This window comes from Notamacropus eugenii, chromosome 2 (genome assembly GCF_028372415.1).
Source record: "Notamacropus eugenii isolate mMacEug1 chromosome 2, mMacEug1.pri_v2, whole genome shotgun sequence".
In the NCBI taxonomy this organism is placed as follows: Eukaryota; Metazoa; Chordata; class Mammalia; order Diprotodontia; family Macropodidae; genus Notamacropus; species Notamacropus eugenii.
In genome coordinates this window covers 332,212,748-332,230,463 of record NC_092873.1, presented here as the reverse complement: position 1 = coordinate 332,230,463, position 17,716 = coordinate 332,212,748, and the positions used below count along the sequence as shown (strand labels likewise).

The following is a 17,716-nucleotide window of genomic DNA, read 5'->3' as shown; positions in this document are numbered from 1 at the left end:
CACTTTAAATGTTCTAAATGACCACTTGTGCCCAATCTCTGGTAGTGCCTTCTCAAATTCATTTTGGTCTGATTGGCCAGAGCCTAATTTTAATGGGATTTCAACATTGTGATGTCATTGGTCTTCTTTGAAAATGAAGAAAAAACAACAATATCCTTGGACCAAAGGACACACTTCATCACCAAAGATGTGCAAAATTGGGCAAAGTATCATCACATAACCTGGAAATAACTCCCACACCATCTCTAATGTGTAAAATGGTCAAAAAATGGAATACCCCCTTAAAGAACAGTTTCATTTACTTTATCCAGTCCTATACTCCATAAATGGACTGGCTTTCTCACTCAAATCATTGTTAGCCTAACTACCATCAACTCTTCAAGGTTGGTGTTATACTTGCACCAATAATATTGAACAGTGAAACCCAAAAAGAAGAGGGCAGTCTTCTTAGCGACATAATACCAATGAATACTATATATCCATTTTTCTTTTCACTTTGACGATAGTTGGACTGGACATGGTGGCCTTTTAGGATAGACATATTCTCCAAAAAGCAACAATACTGCTTTGTTTTAAATTTTAATTCCCACTGAGATGGGTTGGACAACTCTAGGCCATGTTACTATTAAAGGCAAATGACAGTTGTGGTAAAGGGGATGTTAGAACCAGATTATACAAAGAAAGTAAAACTATACGTTATGTTGCTACATGGCTGGAGTATATAGTGGTGTTGGGGATTGAAGAATTTATATCTAAAAAAAGGATATAGTAACCCAACCGATACTCTTGCTAAACCCCTGGGGGAAGGTCAGGGAGTAGAAAATATCAAAGCTATAACCAGGAAAGAACAAGGAATTTGGAAATATTGGGTTTATAGTTTGTTTCTACCCATACAAATATTTCCCTGGACAGAGGAAGGTGATACTCAGGTAAGAATAATATGGAGGTAAGAAAAGATGATGAATTTGTAACCAAAAGCCAAGAGATAAACCAAGCAAGGATCATATGATTCTGTATCGCTAGTGTGATATTCACAGCACCTATGGCAGCCATGAATATCCTAGCACAATTCTGAATCAGGAAATACAACAGACTCTCCTTAAGGAAGACAGAGTCAAAAAATTTATTCAGACACCAGAAAGCCAAATCCATCACAACCTATAAACAATGCAGAGGGCAACACCAGCCCCAATCCTTCCCTCCATCAGGCCTTCCACAAACCAGCTCCCTTAAATCACAAACCTGTTGCCTTAAATAAATCACAAACAGGTTCCCTTAAGCAGAAGGTCCTTCTCACACTCACAGCCAGCTGCAGACTTGCCTGTGTCCTTCAGTTCTGACTGCTCTCTGACTAACTTCCTCTTAGCTCTGCTCTAGCTCTCCCTCTTTCTATTCCACCTTTATGTTTCACTCCTTTCTGTTCCATGTGACTTACATTCATGTGACTCAGAATTCCATGTGATTTAAGCAGGTCACACAGGCCTCTTAATGGATGGGAAAGATCTTCACATTAAGGAACAAAATTACATTAACATTAAGCAAAAATGCATTATCAATACAGATCCCTTAGCTTAGTAACAGAGTTAAGCTTTATTAGTTTTTTCTTAGCCTTCATTGTTATCATCCTCCAAGTCCCATGTTTGATCATAGCAGATGGCCTGAGCATATTCTTGCAACCATGATCCATATTTGTGAACATTGTATCCTCTCTATAAGAAAACATCTTGAAAATGTTGTGAGCATCTACAGAAGGAACTAGTAAACTAGAATATCAGGCATATGTGGAATACTTATCCATGTAAAAGAACTTCAAGAACAAGTTGGATAGGATTTTCATCTATACTAAATCCTGGGAAATGGTCATAAGCCAAGTAATCTGGCACCTGGAGAGAAGAGAACATGGCAATCAGAGGCTCTTCCTTTGGGATCAGAACCAGTGGAGGAATTTTTAAGATGTTTCTTATTGCATACAATTTGTAGGGCATGTTAGCATTCATCATAGACATTTGATGAATTAATTCAAACTGAACTTGTTATGAGGAAAGCAAAAGTTGGGGAGTGTCAATTATCAATCTGAATACGGGAGCCATGACACCATGCTAGGTGTAGAGCACCTAGTGGGTATAAGTAAGGGTAAGACATCTACTCTTGTCAACCTTGACTCCTCATGATAATTGCAGTGTGCACATAATCCACATTGCACTCATTCTATCCCCAACTGGAATAATTGGCCTTCTTATTCCATTTTAGGGTCAAAAGTTTTGTCTCTTCAAATCAATAGCTTCATCATTATATTGCTTATTTGTAAAGTTGTGTGTCTGTTTTCCCAAAAGCCATATCTGTGATGAATCTATGCTACTATAGAAAGGAGAGATCCAGTGGTTTCTTGAAACTAGTCTCCAGGAAGAGTTACCAAAAAAGCCTGAACTCTTTTTGGAGGTCATCCTAGCTGGCTCTTTTTTATTCCTTCCCTGACACAGTGCCATTTATGCATTAAGTTCCCTCTCCCTTTAGGGGTCTTTATGCATCTTGAGAAAACAGCTCAGGTCTCCCCAAATGGAAGATCTCCTTTCTTTTGGGATGGTTCAATCAACTCCTTCCAAAAAAGATCTTGGGGGACCAAGATTTAGGGAAGAGAAGTTTTGCTTTACCATAACTATGGCAAATTTACTTAGAAAAAGGAGGACCTCTGGCTGCCTTAGTGATAATCCTAAGTCTCAAGATGAAAGCAATATCCTTATTCATCCCCTGTGAAAGAAGAGAGCATCCCCTCAACAGAAGCCTCTAAAGCAGACATCTGGAACTAATTTCCCATTGAAGAAGGAGGAGAGATGTTTTAATTGCTCAGTTGGGAAACACTAAGGATGAAGTGGTAAAGGGCAAGTCCTGGTGTCAGCACCAGCACTGGGATAGTCTGCATGCAAGAGGACAATGAACTCTTAGGTTTCGTACTACAGATGACCCCAACCATGATTAAAAAGAGATGACTGTACCAGAGGTATTGCCCTGGCCCTGTTGGAGACAGTCCTACTCATTATCACTTCTTCCATCAGGAAACATACTGTCAGCTACAGTGATTTAGGAACACCCACAATATTGATCAAATTATTGAAATATTGGATGTGGTCTACCAAATTGGAAAAGTGAAGATAATTGGTCTTTGTCTTCTACATTTGGTCACTCTTTCACAGTGCCATAACATTTTATTTGTTTGTGTTTTTAGTTTTCATTTAACTTCTCCCCACTTCTTTTTCATTCCAGCACAGCTCTGTCAGACTGCTCTTCTCAATTCCAAGATTTGGGTTTTCCAGGAATGACTCTAGGACCATTTAAATTGTAGATGTTTCTCTAGAAAGCTTCAGCAGCTTAGCACCAAAGATTGGGATGTGATAGGAACAATATCTCCCTGATTCTTCCCCACCCCCTGCCATATGTATTAGGCTAATACTTTACTTAAAAGTCAAAAGAACTGTCCCCATGACTCAGTTGACCTAGGGAACTAAGACTCAAGAAGTCTAACCATTAATTCACCTTCCTGGTAGCCTTAGGATATATTGACAAGGCTCCTGGTCACCTTAGGGCATTAAAAAGGCCCACCCACAAGAAATAAAGACCTTTCAAACTTGTTGGCTGTACCAAGACTTCTTAAATAACCAGTCTTCCCTGCTGAGCACTCATGTTTCTATAAGCCTGAGGCAGACTGTATCTATACAAGCTAAGTGCTATATCCTTGCTCAGTATCCTTTCTATGTTACACCTAAGTAAACCTACTTTTATTAATTATTAAGTAACTTATGAGTGTCTCATTTCATTCCAAAATCAAACCTAATTGATCTGGAGACTGGCCCACTTCACTTGACTTTATGACAATATCACCAGCAGTGCAAAGGCCAAAGTCCTTATCCACTTATCCAAAGTCCTTAGCCACTAAGATATTGCATCAGTAGCCTAAACAGGAGTTTTAAGCACCTTCCTTTGGACTACAGAAAGGTCCATTGGAAAGTTTATTCTTCAAGTTTTATTATTAATTACAGGAATTTTAGCTACTGTGAGCATATCCAGGACGTTAAGGCAAAGATACAGTTATAACTGGGAACTGACTACAATAGTGGATGACTACTCACGGTCAGAACCATAAGACAGATTGCAGTGGGCTTTGACTAGGTTTCCACTGCTGCGCAAAATGAATTTCAATTGTTTACATAGAATCATTTTAAGGAAATACACTGAGTTCAGCAGTACAGTAGACATTGAACAATATAGTAGAGGGACAATTCCAGAGCTATGTATAACACTAACACATAATCTTGGAAGAAATAGCTCCATGCTCACTGTTGAGGTTTGAACTCTGCCCACCTAGGGTCAAAAACTGTTGGAATTTTATAACGTGTTGTGGTGGAACCATCTCAAAGAATTCAGTTAGACCACCTCTAATCCAAGTATAGGCATTTATTGAGATTGACACCTCTCATGGAATGGGCTAAGTTCCAAGAGTAACCAGCAACTTCAGAGATAGAAAGATGAATTTTTATACAATTACATAACAGAAATTATAAATATTAAAAAGGCAAGAGGGGTTTGTTAAGGAATTAGTAATAGGGAATGGATCCCTTCTATGGTTCAATGGTTAAACATTATGGTCATGCTGCCCTCCAGTTGCATAGCTATTGTGGTCCTGTTTGGTTAAGACAGATTTTGTGATTGTGGTTGAACACAAGAACATACCTGTTCAGACAGGTGAATTGGATCTGAAGGCAGTAGTTAGCTAGGGGCAGTGGGCCTGTTGTTCAGTGAGGCCTATAAGGAAGTTAGAATAGTGGGGCTGGGGGCAACTTTATTAGGATTCCATCACTCACTTTAGTGATTTTAACAGTTGCCTGAATGGCCCCAAAGTGGAAACCTCTCTAAGCAATTGAAAGGAATAGGGTTGTGGCTTTTCTCATGTGACAGGAATGTTATTTCCAAGTTAAGCTCTTTGTCATGGGCATCAGGGACTCCTCTATGAGAATTATGGAGGCAATGGTGAGCTACATTCAACTTAGCTGCCAACTTTATGTGTGCTTTAATGATTATGCACTTCCTATAGTACATAATCAATGAAAAGAGTACTTCTAAATTATTGTGCAAGGAATCATTTTTACAAAATTCAAATAACTAGAAATAATTCAGAAATAATTCAGGCACTTTCTAATAGAAAGAGAAGAAAGAATTTATGGCTCTGAATAGAATACCGGAAAAATTAGATATGCTAGATCATTGTAAATTATTGAATGATAATCATAAGGAATGTATTTTTTCAACATTGTGTACCCTTACAAAAATTGACTATATGAGTTTTGCCCAGTGGCCGTATCATAGCCAATGAGGTTTATCTGAAGAATGATCATTGCTAAATTTTTAAAAAGAAATGAATGCTAGAGCATAAAGAATTCACAAATCAACTACTCTATATTCAAGTCACAGTAATAAGCATGAGGGCAGGGAAGGTAAGAAGAAAAAGTAAAATCTGTTCCTTTCCTCAAGGAGCTTACATTCTAATAGGGAAGATAACATGTGTATTAATAGTCATATACAAGATACAATCACAATAGATGGAAAGTAATCTTAGAGGAGAAAACACTAGTAGTTGGGGAACATGGAAAGCACTCTTGTAGAAAACATTTCAGCTTAGTCGTGAGGAAATCTAGGAATTCTAAGAATTAGAGGTTAAGAAGGAGAGAGTTCTAGGCATGGGGGGACAGCCAAGCACAGATGACAGATGGAATGTCGTGAGTGGAGGATAGCAAGTAGACTAGTATGGCTGGCCTGTAGAATATATGGAGGATTACAATGTATATGAAAGCTAGCAACTACTATAAAGGTCCCTATGGAGTTCATTCTTCTTTGCTATGGGCTTCTGTTAACTATTGCCTCTGATAGGCATAACATTTTACGTGAAAAAGAACTAAGATCAGGCCTATCATCACCACAAGTAATGGCTTTTCTATCTTCCATACTATTCTTAGAGAGCTGGTATCATGGAATGCAAAATGGATTTTTAAAAAAAGATAATATCTTTATTTTATTTTATATTTAAAATTTATTTTTAATTTTCAGCATTCACTTTTATAAGTAAGCTTTTGAGTTCCAATTTTTTTCCTCTCTCTTCTCCCTTCACCCCAAGGCAGCATACAATCTGATAAAGGCTATACTTGCACAATCATATTAAACATAGTTCCACATTAGTTTTGTTGTAAAAGAAGACTCAGAACCAAAGGGAAAGAGAAAATGAGAGAGAGAGAGAGAGAGAGAGAGAATAGTGTGCTTTGATCTACATTCAGATGCCATAGTCCTTTATCTGAATGTGAATACTATTTTCCATGAGTTCCTTGGAATTGTCTTAGATCATTATATTGCTGAGGAGAGCTAAGTCTTTCAAAGCTGATCTTCCCGTGCTAAATGGAGTTTTAAAGCAACATCCTCATCGTCACACACTTGATTATCAGAATATCATTCCAATATACAATTCTTATTATGTTATTCTCTTTATTAAATACTATCAAAGACAGCATTTAAATTCATCTCAGATCTGTTTCCAACCCACAACTTTTGCTGATCCTTAAATTTATTGGACTTTCCCCCCCACCAGTTAGGTTGCAGTTAGGTGGCACAGTAGATAGATAGAGTGCCAGGCCTAGATACAGGAAGATCTAAGTTTTAATCCAGCCTCATACATTTATTAGATTGTGACACTGGGGAAGTCATTTAATGCTATTTGCCTCAGTTTTCTCATCTGTAAAATGGCCAGCCACTCCTGTATCTTTGCCAAGAAAACCCCAATCACAAAGAGTCAGACATGACTGAAAACGATTATGCAACAGCAACAATTCCTATGCCTTTGCCACTGCCTCATACTCACCTGGAATATATTCCCATGTTTCATCTTCCATACATGTGGAAAGGACTCTCATCCCTGCTTACATGCTATGGATTCCATGAATTTTGTTAGGCTACTTGCTGTTCCCAGCTTCCCCAAGGTATTGCTTCTATATTGACTTCTTTCTTTATCTTATGATTCCTAGCTGGCTTCCCTATCTTCACGTGGCAAATTCTTTTCAACCTTTTGCTGCCTTTAATTGTTTATTTTTCCCTGTTAGTCATTGTGATTATGCCCATTTTCCTTAGTGTCCTAGTTTTTATTACTTTTGTTCAGTAGTTCCTTACTAAGAGAATCTCTTTTTAACGTGCCTGGAATTTATATTTCATAAGGAAAGGGATATTCTGTACATGCACAGGGTGAACTAAGTAACGATGAATGGAGAGTTTTATAGTTTTATATAATTTTAAAATAGTTTTCTTTATTCTGTTTCTAGTAGGTAAGTGGAACAGTGGATAGAGTGCCAGCTTGTAGTCAAGAAGACTCATCTTCTTAAGTTCAAATCTGGCCTCAGAAACTTACTAGCTCTGTGACCCTGGGCAAGTCACTCAGCTCTGTTTGCCTCAACTTTCTCATCTCTGATATCTGGACATCATCCATATGAGGCTGGGGAGGCTTGGGAATGTCTTTGTCCCTTGAAGTGATAATGTATATTGACTTCTTAGCTACTAAAATGGATTTCGCTTTCTGGTGTCTGAATAAATGTTTTTCTTCTGCCTTCTATATGGAGAGTCAGATATGTTTTGTGATTCTGAACTATGCCAACATTTTCATAGTTGTCCTTGATTTTGTGAATATTACCTCAGTGATAAAGACAGACAGACAGACAGACAGACAGACAGGTAGGTAGGTAGGTAGGTAGGTAGATAGGTAGGTAGGTAGAGGTTACAGGGTGAGTTTAATATGAAAGGATTATGTCTAAAAATAAAATTAAGAGGTGAAAGAAGAATACATTGGGAGAAGGAGAAAAGGAGAGACAGAATGGAGTAAGTTATGTCACATAAAAGAGACAAGAAAAAGGATTCACAATGGAGGGGGAAAGAGGGGAGGTGAGAAGAAATGAGTGAACCTTGCAGATTTGGCTTAAGGAGGGAATAGCACACATACTCAGTTGGGTATCTTACCCTATAAGAAGGGGATTAGAGGTGGGGAATCATGGAAGAGAGGGCAGATTGGGGGAGGGAGTAATCAGAAACAAACACTTTTGAAAAGGGACAGGTCAAAGGAGAGAATAGAATAAGTGGGGAGCTGGCTGGGATAGAGGGAAATATAGTTAATCTTTCACAACATGACTATTATGGAAGTGTTTTGTATAACTGTACATGTATAACCTATACAGAAGGGCTTGCCTTCTCAAAGAGGGTGGGTAAGGAAGTAAGGAACAAGGGGAAAGAATTTGGAACTTTAAATTTTAAAAACAAATGTTAAAAAGCATTTTTTACAAGCAACTGGGAAATAAGATATATAGGCAATGGAGTATAGAAATCTATCTTGCCCCTCAAGAAAGTAAAGGGAAAGAAGATAAGAGGGGGAATGATAAAAGGGAGGGTAGACTGGGGGAACAGATAATCAGAATGCATGCCATCTTGGGGTGGTGAATGGGAGAGATAGGGAGAAAATTTGGAACTCAAAATCTTGTGGAAATGAATGTTGAAAACTAAAAATAAATAAATTTAAAAAAGAAAAGTTCCATTCATTCCTATGTTTTACAGGGTTTTTTTAAAAAATAGGAATGGATATTGTATTTTGTCAAATGATTTTTCTGCATCTATCAATATAGTTAAATAATTTTTGTTCCTTTTCTTATTAAAATGGTCAATTATAATTAAAGTTTTCTTAATATTCAGTGAGTCCTGTATTCCTGGTATAAATCTAACCTTCTAAAGGTGTATGATCTTTGAGATATATTGTTCTTATCTCCTTGTTGTATTTTATTGAAAAAATTTTCATCAATATTTGTTATGATCTTTGTATGATCTTTGAGATATATTGTTCTTATCTCCTTGTTGTATTTTATTGAAAAAATTTTCATCAATATTTGTTAGGGAAATTAGCCTATACTTTACTTTCTCTGTTGTTATTCTCCCTGGTTTAGGTATCAAAGCCATATTAGTGTCATAGATGGAGTTTGGTAGGACTCCTTTACAGTTTTTTAAATAGTTAGCATAATTTGTATGGAATTAATAGTTCTTTAAATGCTTGGTAAAATTCTCTTGCTAATCTACCTGGTCTAAGGAATGTTTTTTTAGGCAGCTCCTTTGTCAGCTGTTTGGTTTCTTTTTCTAACATGTAGTTATGTAGGTATTCTATTTACTCTTCTGTTTATATGGGCAGTTTTAATTTAATATATATCACATACATATCTATATATATGTACACACATACATGCATGTATACATATATATGCATTATATATTTAATATATACTTTATTTTTCAGTTTTAAACATTGACTTCCACAAGAATTTGAATTCCAAATTTTCTCCCCATCTCTCCCACTCCCACTCCAGGACAGTAGGTACCCTATCCACCCCTTCCTCCAGTCTTTCTTCCTTTCTGTCAACCCGCTTCTTTCATTTCCCTCCCCTCTATTTTTCTGCAGGGCAAAAGAGATTTCTTTGCCCCACTGCCTGTACATCTTATTTCCCAGTTGGATATAAAAACAATTTTTAACATTCATTTTTAAAGCTTTGAGTTCCTTATTCTATCCCTCCCTCCCTCCCCATCCACCCTCATTGAGCAAGCGAGCAATTAGATAAAGGTCATAAATGTGTAGCCATGCAAAACACTTCTATAACAGTCATGTTGTGAAAGACTAACCACAATTCCCTCTCTCCTGTTCCATTCTCCATTTATTCCATCCTCTCTCTTAACCTTCCCCCCCCCACAATAGTGTTTGCTTCTGATTTTCCCTTTCTCCAACTTGATATCCCTTCTTTTATCTTCCCTCTCTTATCCCCTTGCCCCCTGTCTTTCTGCAGGATAAAATAGATTTTAATACCCAGTTGAGTGTGTGTTATTTCCTCCTTAAGCCAAATACCATGAGAGTAGGGCTCAATTATTTCCTTTCACCTCTCCCCTCTTCCCCTCTATTGTAAGAAGCTCTTTCTTCCTGTTTTATGTGAGATGATTTGCTACATTCTACCTCTCCCTTTCTCTTACTCCTAGGACATTCCACTTGAGTAAATTTTATATTTTGATATTCTCCCTTCATATTCAGCTCACCCTGTGCCCTCTGTCTATGTTTACATAGATATGTATATGTATGTGTATATATATGTATATATATACATACATGCTTATGTATATATATATATACATACATACACCCATCTACATATACATACCTACACATATACATACATATCTATAATACACACACACACACACGCGCGCACACACACACACACACACACACATATATTCGATCTAACTACCCTAATACTGAAAAAGGTCTCATGAGTTACAAATATCATGTTTCCATGTAGGAATATAAACAGTTCAACTTTAATTAATGCCTTATGGCTTCTCTTTCTGTTTACCTTTTCATGTTTCTCTTGATTTTTGTATTTGAAAGTCAAATTTTCTATTCAACTCTGGTCTTTTCAACACAAATGCTTGGAAGACCTCAATTTCATTCAAATTCCATTTTTTTTTCCCCATGAAGTATTTTGCTTAGTTCTGCAGAGTAGGTGATTCTGATTTTAATCCTAGCTCCTTTGACCTCTGGAATATCATATTCCAAGTTCTTTGATCCCTTAGTGTAGAAACTGCTAAATCCTGTGTTATCCTGATTGTATTTCCACAATACTTAAATTGTTTCTGTCTGGCTGATTGTAATATTTTCTCTTTGACCTGGAAACTCTGGAACTTGGCTTCAGTATTCCTAGGAGTTTTCCTTTCTGGGTCTCTTTTAGGAGGTATTTGGTGAATTCTTTACATTTCTATTTTACTCTCTGGTTCTAGAATATCAGGGCAATTTTCCTTGATAAGTTCTTGAAAGATGATGTCGAGCTTCTTTTTTTAATCATGGTTTTCAGGTAAGCCAATAATTTTTAAATTATCTTTCTTGGATCTATTTTCCAGGTCAGTTGTTTTTCCAGTGAGATATTTCACATTGTCTTCTATTTTTTTCATTCTTCTGGTTTCATTTTATAATTTCTTGATTTCTCATAAAGTCATTAGTTTCCTTCAGCTCCATTCTAATTTTTAAAGAACTATTTTCTTCAGTAAGCTTTTGGGATCTCCTTTTCCATTTGGTCAATTTTGTTTTTAAAGCATTCTTCTCCCTACTGGTTTTTTGAGTCTCTTTTGTCATTTGAGTTAGTTTATTTTTAAAGATGCTATTTTCTTCAACATTTTTTGGGTCTCCTTTAGCAAGCTGTTGACTTGTTTTTCATGATTTTATTGCATTGCTCTCACTTTTCTTTCTAAATTTTCCTCTACTTCTCCTGCTTGATTTTCAAAATTTTTTGAGCTCTTTCATGGCCTGAGACCAATTCATATTTTTTTCAAGGCTTTTAACGTAAGGACCCTTGAGCTTGCTGTCTTCTTCCAGTTATATGCTTTGGTCTGCCTCTGGTTGTATGCTTTGTTCTTCCTCATCCAAAAGGATAGAAGAAAATACCTTTTTACCAAGAAAGTAACCTTCTGTAGTCTTATTTTTCCCCTTTTGGGGCATTTTCCCCAGACAATTACTTGACCTTTGATTCCTTTGACAAGTGGAGGGTACAATACCCAGGCTTCTGAAAGTTTGAGTAACTTTTCTCCAAGGTATCTACAGGGTCCTGTAAGTTCTTAATTCCTCCAAAGTGGCATAGTCAAGGGAGAGGTGCTTAGTGCTCTCCTGGCCTGCCCTCTGGTCTGTGAGCAACCACAAGCACTTTTTGCTGCCCTGGAACTGTAAGGAGGATTCCCTCTCCACAGACCTTACTAGTTCCAAAATTCTAGCTCTCCTCTTCACCTGAGGACAGCCACTCAGGACTGAGACCCAGATCAACAGCTTGATTCCCCCATGGTCTGTAGGCTGAGAGCTCCAGAAGTGGCTGCTGCAGTGGCAGTAGCCACAGACGCCCTGGTGCTGGGGCTAGGGCTGGACCAATCTCCTCTTTCACCCAGGTGAAAGAGCTTTCTCACTGATCCTTGAACCTGTCTTTGGTGTTTGTGGGTTAAGAAATCTGAAAACTGGGGGTGGAAGTAAGATGGTGGAGTAGAAAGACATGCATACTTTAGCTTTTCCCCCACAGCCCATAAAATACCTGTAAAGAAAGACTCTCAACAAATTCTAGAGCAGCAGAAGCCACAGAAAGATGGAGTAGAGATTTCCAGCCCAGGGTGACCTGGAAGGCCAACAGGAAAGGTCTATCACACCAGACACAGAGTGGAGCCCAACCCAGCCTCAGCCATTCCACTCTGGGAGGAGCAGGACCAGAGTAGGTTTCAGGATGAAATCCCTGGAAGCAGCAGGGGTTCACAGATCCCTCAACCCACAGGCACCAAAGGTCAGTGAGAGGACTTTTTCAATCTGAACAAGAAGGGAACAGAGTCTACCCTTGGCCCCCTCCCAAGGCTGCAGTATGAGCTGGACAGCTGAAACTTCTGGAGGCTGTGGCAGGCAGGCAGCAGCCTGGTCCACTGTAACATTGTTGGAGCACTGAGCATAAAGCTCCTGGGGAAATTGAGCAACTGATCTAAATCTCAGCCCTGAACATGGTCCTGGGGTGATCACGTGCACTAGGACCCTCCTCTTGACAAAGGATTCAGAAGTGAAGTAACTGGCTGGGAAAATGCCCAAAAAAAGGGAAAAAATGACATCATAGATAGTTACTTTCTTGATGAACAGGTATTTCCTTCCGTCCTTTCAGATGAGGAAGAACAAAGCATACTGTCATAGGAAGTGAAGCCTTCTGCATCCAGTACCTCCAAAATGAATATACAGTGGGCTTAGGCCATGGAAGAGCTTGAAAAGTGAGTCAGCAACTTGCTAAAGGAGATCCAAAAAAATGTTGAGGAAAATAACACCTTTAAAAATAGGCTAACTCAATTGGGAAAAGAGGTTCAAAAAGCCAATGAGGAGAAGAAAGCTTTAGAAAGCAGAATTAGTCAAATGGAAAAGAAAGCTCAAAAGCTCACTGAAGAAAGTAGTTCTTTAAAAATGAGAGTGGAGTTCAGGGAAGCTATGACTATATGATCGAACAAAAAGCTGCAAAACAAAATCAAAGGAATGAAAAAATAGAAGATAAGGTGAAATATCTCATTGGAAAAGCAATTGACCTGGAAAATAGATCCAGTAGGGACAATTTAAAAATTATGGGACTACTTGAAAGCCATGATCAAAAAAAAGAGCTTAGAAATTATCTTTCAAGAAGTTATCAAGAAAAACTGCCATGATATTCTAGAACCAGAGGGCATAATAAATATTGAAAGAATCCACTGATCCCCTCCTGAAAGAGACCTGAAAAGAGAAACTCCTAAGAATATTGTGGCCAAATTTCAGAGTTCCCATGTCAAGCAGAAAATATTGCAAGCAGCTAGAAAGAAACAATTGGAGTATTGTAGAAATATAATCAGGATAACACAGCATCTGGAAGCTTCTACATTAAGGGATCAAAGGGCTTGGAACAGGATATTCCAGAAGTCAAAGGAACTAGGATTAAAACCAAGAATCACCTACCCAGCAAAACTGAGTATAATACTTCAGGGGGAAAAATGGTCTTTCAATGAAACAGAGGACTTTCAAGCATTCTTGATGAAAAGACCAGAGAAAAGTCTCAAGAGTTACACATATTCTTTCCATGTAGGAGTGTAAACAGTTCAGCTTTAGAAAATCCTTTATGAATTCTCTTTCCTGTTTACCTTTACATGTTTCTCTTGATTCTTGTGCTTGAAAGTCAAATTTTCTCTTCAGTTCTGGTCTTTTCATCAAGAATTCTTCTTCCATTTTTGACCAAGTTCTTCCCATTCAGATTCACAGCATGATAGGTAACTGTGTGTTTCCTTCCATCACTTTATTTCATCTCTCTCCCTCTCTCTCTCTCACCTTGTCCTTCCTCAAAAGTCTCTTTTGGTTTGACCATTGCCTCCCTTAATCTATTCTCCCTCTTTATACACTCCCTTTTTTATCCCCCACCTTTTCTACTTCCCTATTGGGTATGATGAATTTCTATATTTAACTATTTGTGTAAACATATTCTTCCCTCTTTAAATTAGTTCAGATGAGTGTGCAGTTCAAAAGTTGTCTGTTACACCATGTTTGTTGTGATTGTCTTTTATATGCTTTTATATGAAATAATATCCCCCATTATTCTTCTCCCTTTCCCCTTCTCCTCATGCATCCTTCTTTTTCACTCTTCCATTTTTCTTTTGAGATCGTCCCAACACAATAGACTCATACCTATGCATTCTAAATAGATTCTTTCTAACTGTCCTAATGATGATAATGCTTTTAGAAGTTATGTATATAATTTCCCCATTGGTAATGTAAATGTTTTAACCTTATCAAGTTCCTTATGACTTCTCATTCATGTTTACTTTTTCTTTGCTCTTGTATTTGTGTGTCAAATTTTCTATTCAGCTCTGGTCCTTTTATCAGGAATACTTGAAGTTAAATATTCATTATTTTGTCCTGTGGGATTATATTTAGTTTTTCTAGAAAGGTTGTTCTTGGTTGTAATCCTAGCTTCTTTGTCATCTAGGACATCATATTCCAAGCCCTTCATTCCTTTATATTGCTGACTATTAAATTTTGTGTGATCCTTACTGTAGCTCCCTGGCATTTGAATTGTTTCTTTCTGGCTACTTTCAGTAATTTCTCATTGACGTGGGAGCTCTGGAATTTTGCTACAATATTCCTGGGAGTTTTCATTTTGAGATGTCTTTTCAGAGGTGACTGGTGAATTCTTTCAATTTCTACTTTGTTCTCTGGTTCTATGACTTATGGGCAATTTTCCTTTATAATTTCTTGAAATATGATGTCTGGACCCTTTTTTGATCACAACTTTCATGTATTCTGATATTTCTTAAATTATGTCTCCACAATTTATTTTCTTGCTCAATATTTTTCCTAATGAGGTACTTCATATTTTCTTTTATTTTTTTGGTATTGACTTTGTTTTATTCGTTCTTTATGTCTCGTGGAGTCTTTAAGTTCTACTTGACCATTTCTAATTTTTAAGAAATTATTTTCCTCAGTGGGGTTTTGTACCTCTTTTACCACTTGCCCAATTCTGAATTTTTTAAGGTGTTACTTTCTTTAGAATTTTTCCATATCTCTTTTACCATTTGGCCAATTTTGATTTTTCAAGGAGTTATTTTCTTCAGTATTTTTTGTGACTCTGCTAAGAAGTCTCAAAAACTTCTTATATTGTTTTTATTTCTTTTCCCAATTTTCTACTAACCTTATTTGATTTCTAATATCTTTTTTTTTTTTTGGTTCTTTTTCATTTCTTTCTCTAGCTCTTCTTAGAATTCTTGTTGGTCTTGTGTCTAATCTGCATTTTATTTTGATGCTTTGTTGATATTCTTATTGTGGTCTTCTGAGTTTTTGTCTTGAGCATTCCTGTCATCCTAGAAAGTTTATATGATTAGGGTTTTCTTTGCTCATTTTTCCAGCCTATTTCTTGACTTTGGATGTTATGTTAGAGTTGGGCTATGTTCACTTCTGGATGTAGGGTGGGCTGGGTCTTCTGATTTTTATGTTCTACTTCTTTCTCAGCTTGATCTGAGAGCCTGTAGGTTTGGGGTTGTCTAAGAATAGGTCTGGTCTTTTCTCTGTTCTGGTCGTGACCTTGGTAGGACTCTTCTCTTTTGCAGCTGGATGAACTACTCTTCACCTGGAACTGTGACTCAGAACTAGGTAATCAGAAATAGAGTTGTCAAACGGTACCTGGTCCTGCACCTAGGACTAACAAAGGCTAACCTGTAATCTCTTTCTGACTAACTGTTCATTCCCACTATAATCCCTGGGTACTGAGTGCTCCTGGTGTTGCTGCTTTTGCCAATCTCCCCTCACAGCTGGTGTCTCTTCTTCCCTGCCACTCACCCACTCAGCCCACACCTCAGTGTCTGTAAACCTCTCTTTACGTTTTTCTAAACTGTCTTGGAGTGGAAAAATGACTCATTTTAAGTCTAGTTTTTATTTCCCACAGATTTGCAATAGGGAAGAAAAGTGCTAATTCACAATTCCCTAACCCCTTTGTTGAAGCAATTATCCCAAGCAAAATAAAGAGTGAATGCAGTTCTAAGGCAGGCATTTACTTTAGAGTACTAAAAATAATCAGTGGGATTTAGTTGTTGTTTACCTGTTGTTGTCAATGTTGATGTTGTTTAGTGATGATGGCACAAGTTTGTTGTAAGAAGGCAGCTGTGGAGTAAGAGAATAAGCCCTGGAGTCAAGAGCCATAAGATCTGTGTTTGAATCCTACCTTCCTTATTTATTAGTTGTTGGGCTTTGGGCAATTTTCACCTTTCTGAATCTTATTTCCTCATCTGCAAAATGAAATAATGATTTTTTTCTATATCCCGTAGAATTATTATGAGAATTAAACATGATAATTTCTATAAAGAACTTTAGAAAGTATAAAGCACCATAAAGGCCAGCTAGTAATATTATGATTTATGTCATTTGCCTGAAGTGAAGCTAAATTTCTCAGCTGAAATTCCCTCACATTAATCATCACCTGTCTTGACTTTGGGAGTTACTTATCATTGTAATTCCCCTCCCCCTTCCTTTTCTTCCTTCCCCCATTTCAATCTGCTCTTTGGGCTGTTTACATTTTTCCTATTTAAAGATTGCATTGTGGTCATCCCTCTTGGTAGGTCTTTTACTTTCCTCTGACATATTTGGTCTTGGCCACTTCTCGTTTATTCCAGGAAGCAGAGAGCCAGAGGAATAAATGTAAGATTTGTCTTCACGAGATTATTCCTTCCAGAATAATATGCACAGCCAACCATCTGCTACTGCTGTCTCCCTGCACTGACCAAAGAAGAAAGAAATGGAAAACAGCACACAAGGCATCATGTGACTCATGTCATTTTGGCAGCCTGACTGACCTTAGCCCTTTTCAAAATTGATCTGAATAGAGACTGTTGAAAATAGGCAAACATTGAAAACTTCACATAAAACCGAATGTGAAGCAATTTGAACTGTTCTCTTGAACATAGAGACCAACGAATTAATAATACTTCTAGATTCCTTGTTTCAGCTTTCCTGACTGTAAGTTAATCTCTATTTCTCCTATTTGCTTTATATAATGCATAAATTCCTCTTAGTGTAGTAGGCATGCCATAAATGCTTGCAAAATAAAGAACAGCATTCAACTAAATCTGTTCAGGGAAATATGGGTGGAAACTATATCTATTAGTGGTTCATGTTCCCAAATATCTGGATATTTGATATCATATAGGCCAAAATATCTTAAAGGATTATGGAATTTGGGAATTTTTATTATTCACGTAAAGGCATAAATTTGTAGACTATTGAGGATCCAATGAAATATACTCTAGGAATAGATTAGAAGAAATGTATCTGAATTTTGTAAATTTAGTCTGGTTACTTTTAAGATTCTATTTCATTGCCAACACATTTGCAATTTACGTATTTCCTTTCCCCTTTTCTTTCCTAAGTGACTTTAAGAATATTCTTTTGAGTTCTCAAAAGAGACTTTTTCTACCCAAAGAACGGAGATATTTTTATTGTGTTTGTTTCTCGCTCTCAAATTACAAGAATGTAGGGACCGGAACAGGATTATTCTTTCAATAAGAAGAATCCACTTTGAAAGGGAAATGACTAAGACTTTTTTAT

The 17,716-nt window shown here is 37.3% G+C and overlaps 1 protein-coding gene across 3 annotated transcripts in view; it reads left to right on the top strand.

Annotated features, from left to right (window-relative positions):
* Nucleotides 1-16,780: 16,780 nt before the first annotated feature.
* LOC140528059 (ATP-binding cassette sub-family A member 10-like) overlaps nt 16,781-17,716 on the top strand; it is a 118,148-nt gene continuing 117,212 nt past the window's right edge. For 2 of the 3 annotated variants that reach the window (XM_072645525.1, XM_072645523.1), the window contains exon 1: nt 16,782-17,128. The gene's annotated coding sequence lies outside the window, so the exon portion shown is untranslated. Of the gene's footprint in view, nt 17,129-17,716 lie in introns of all 3 variants that reach the window. The other variant, XM_072645524.1, reaches the window with a different exon arrangement.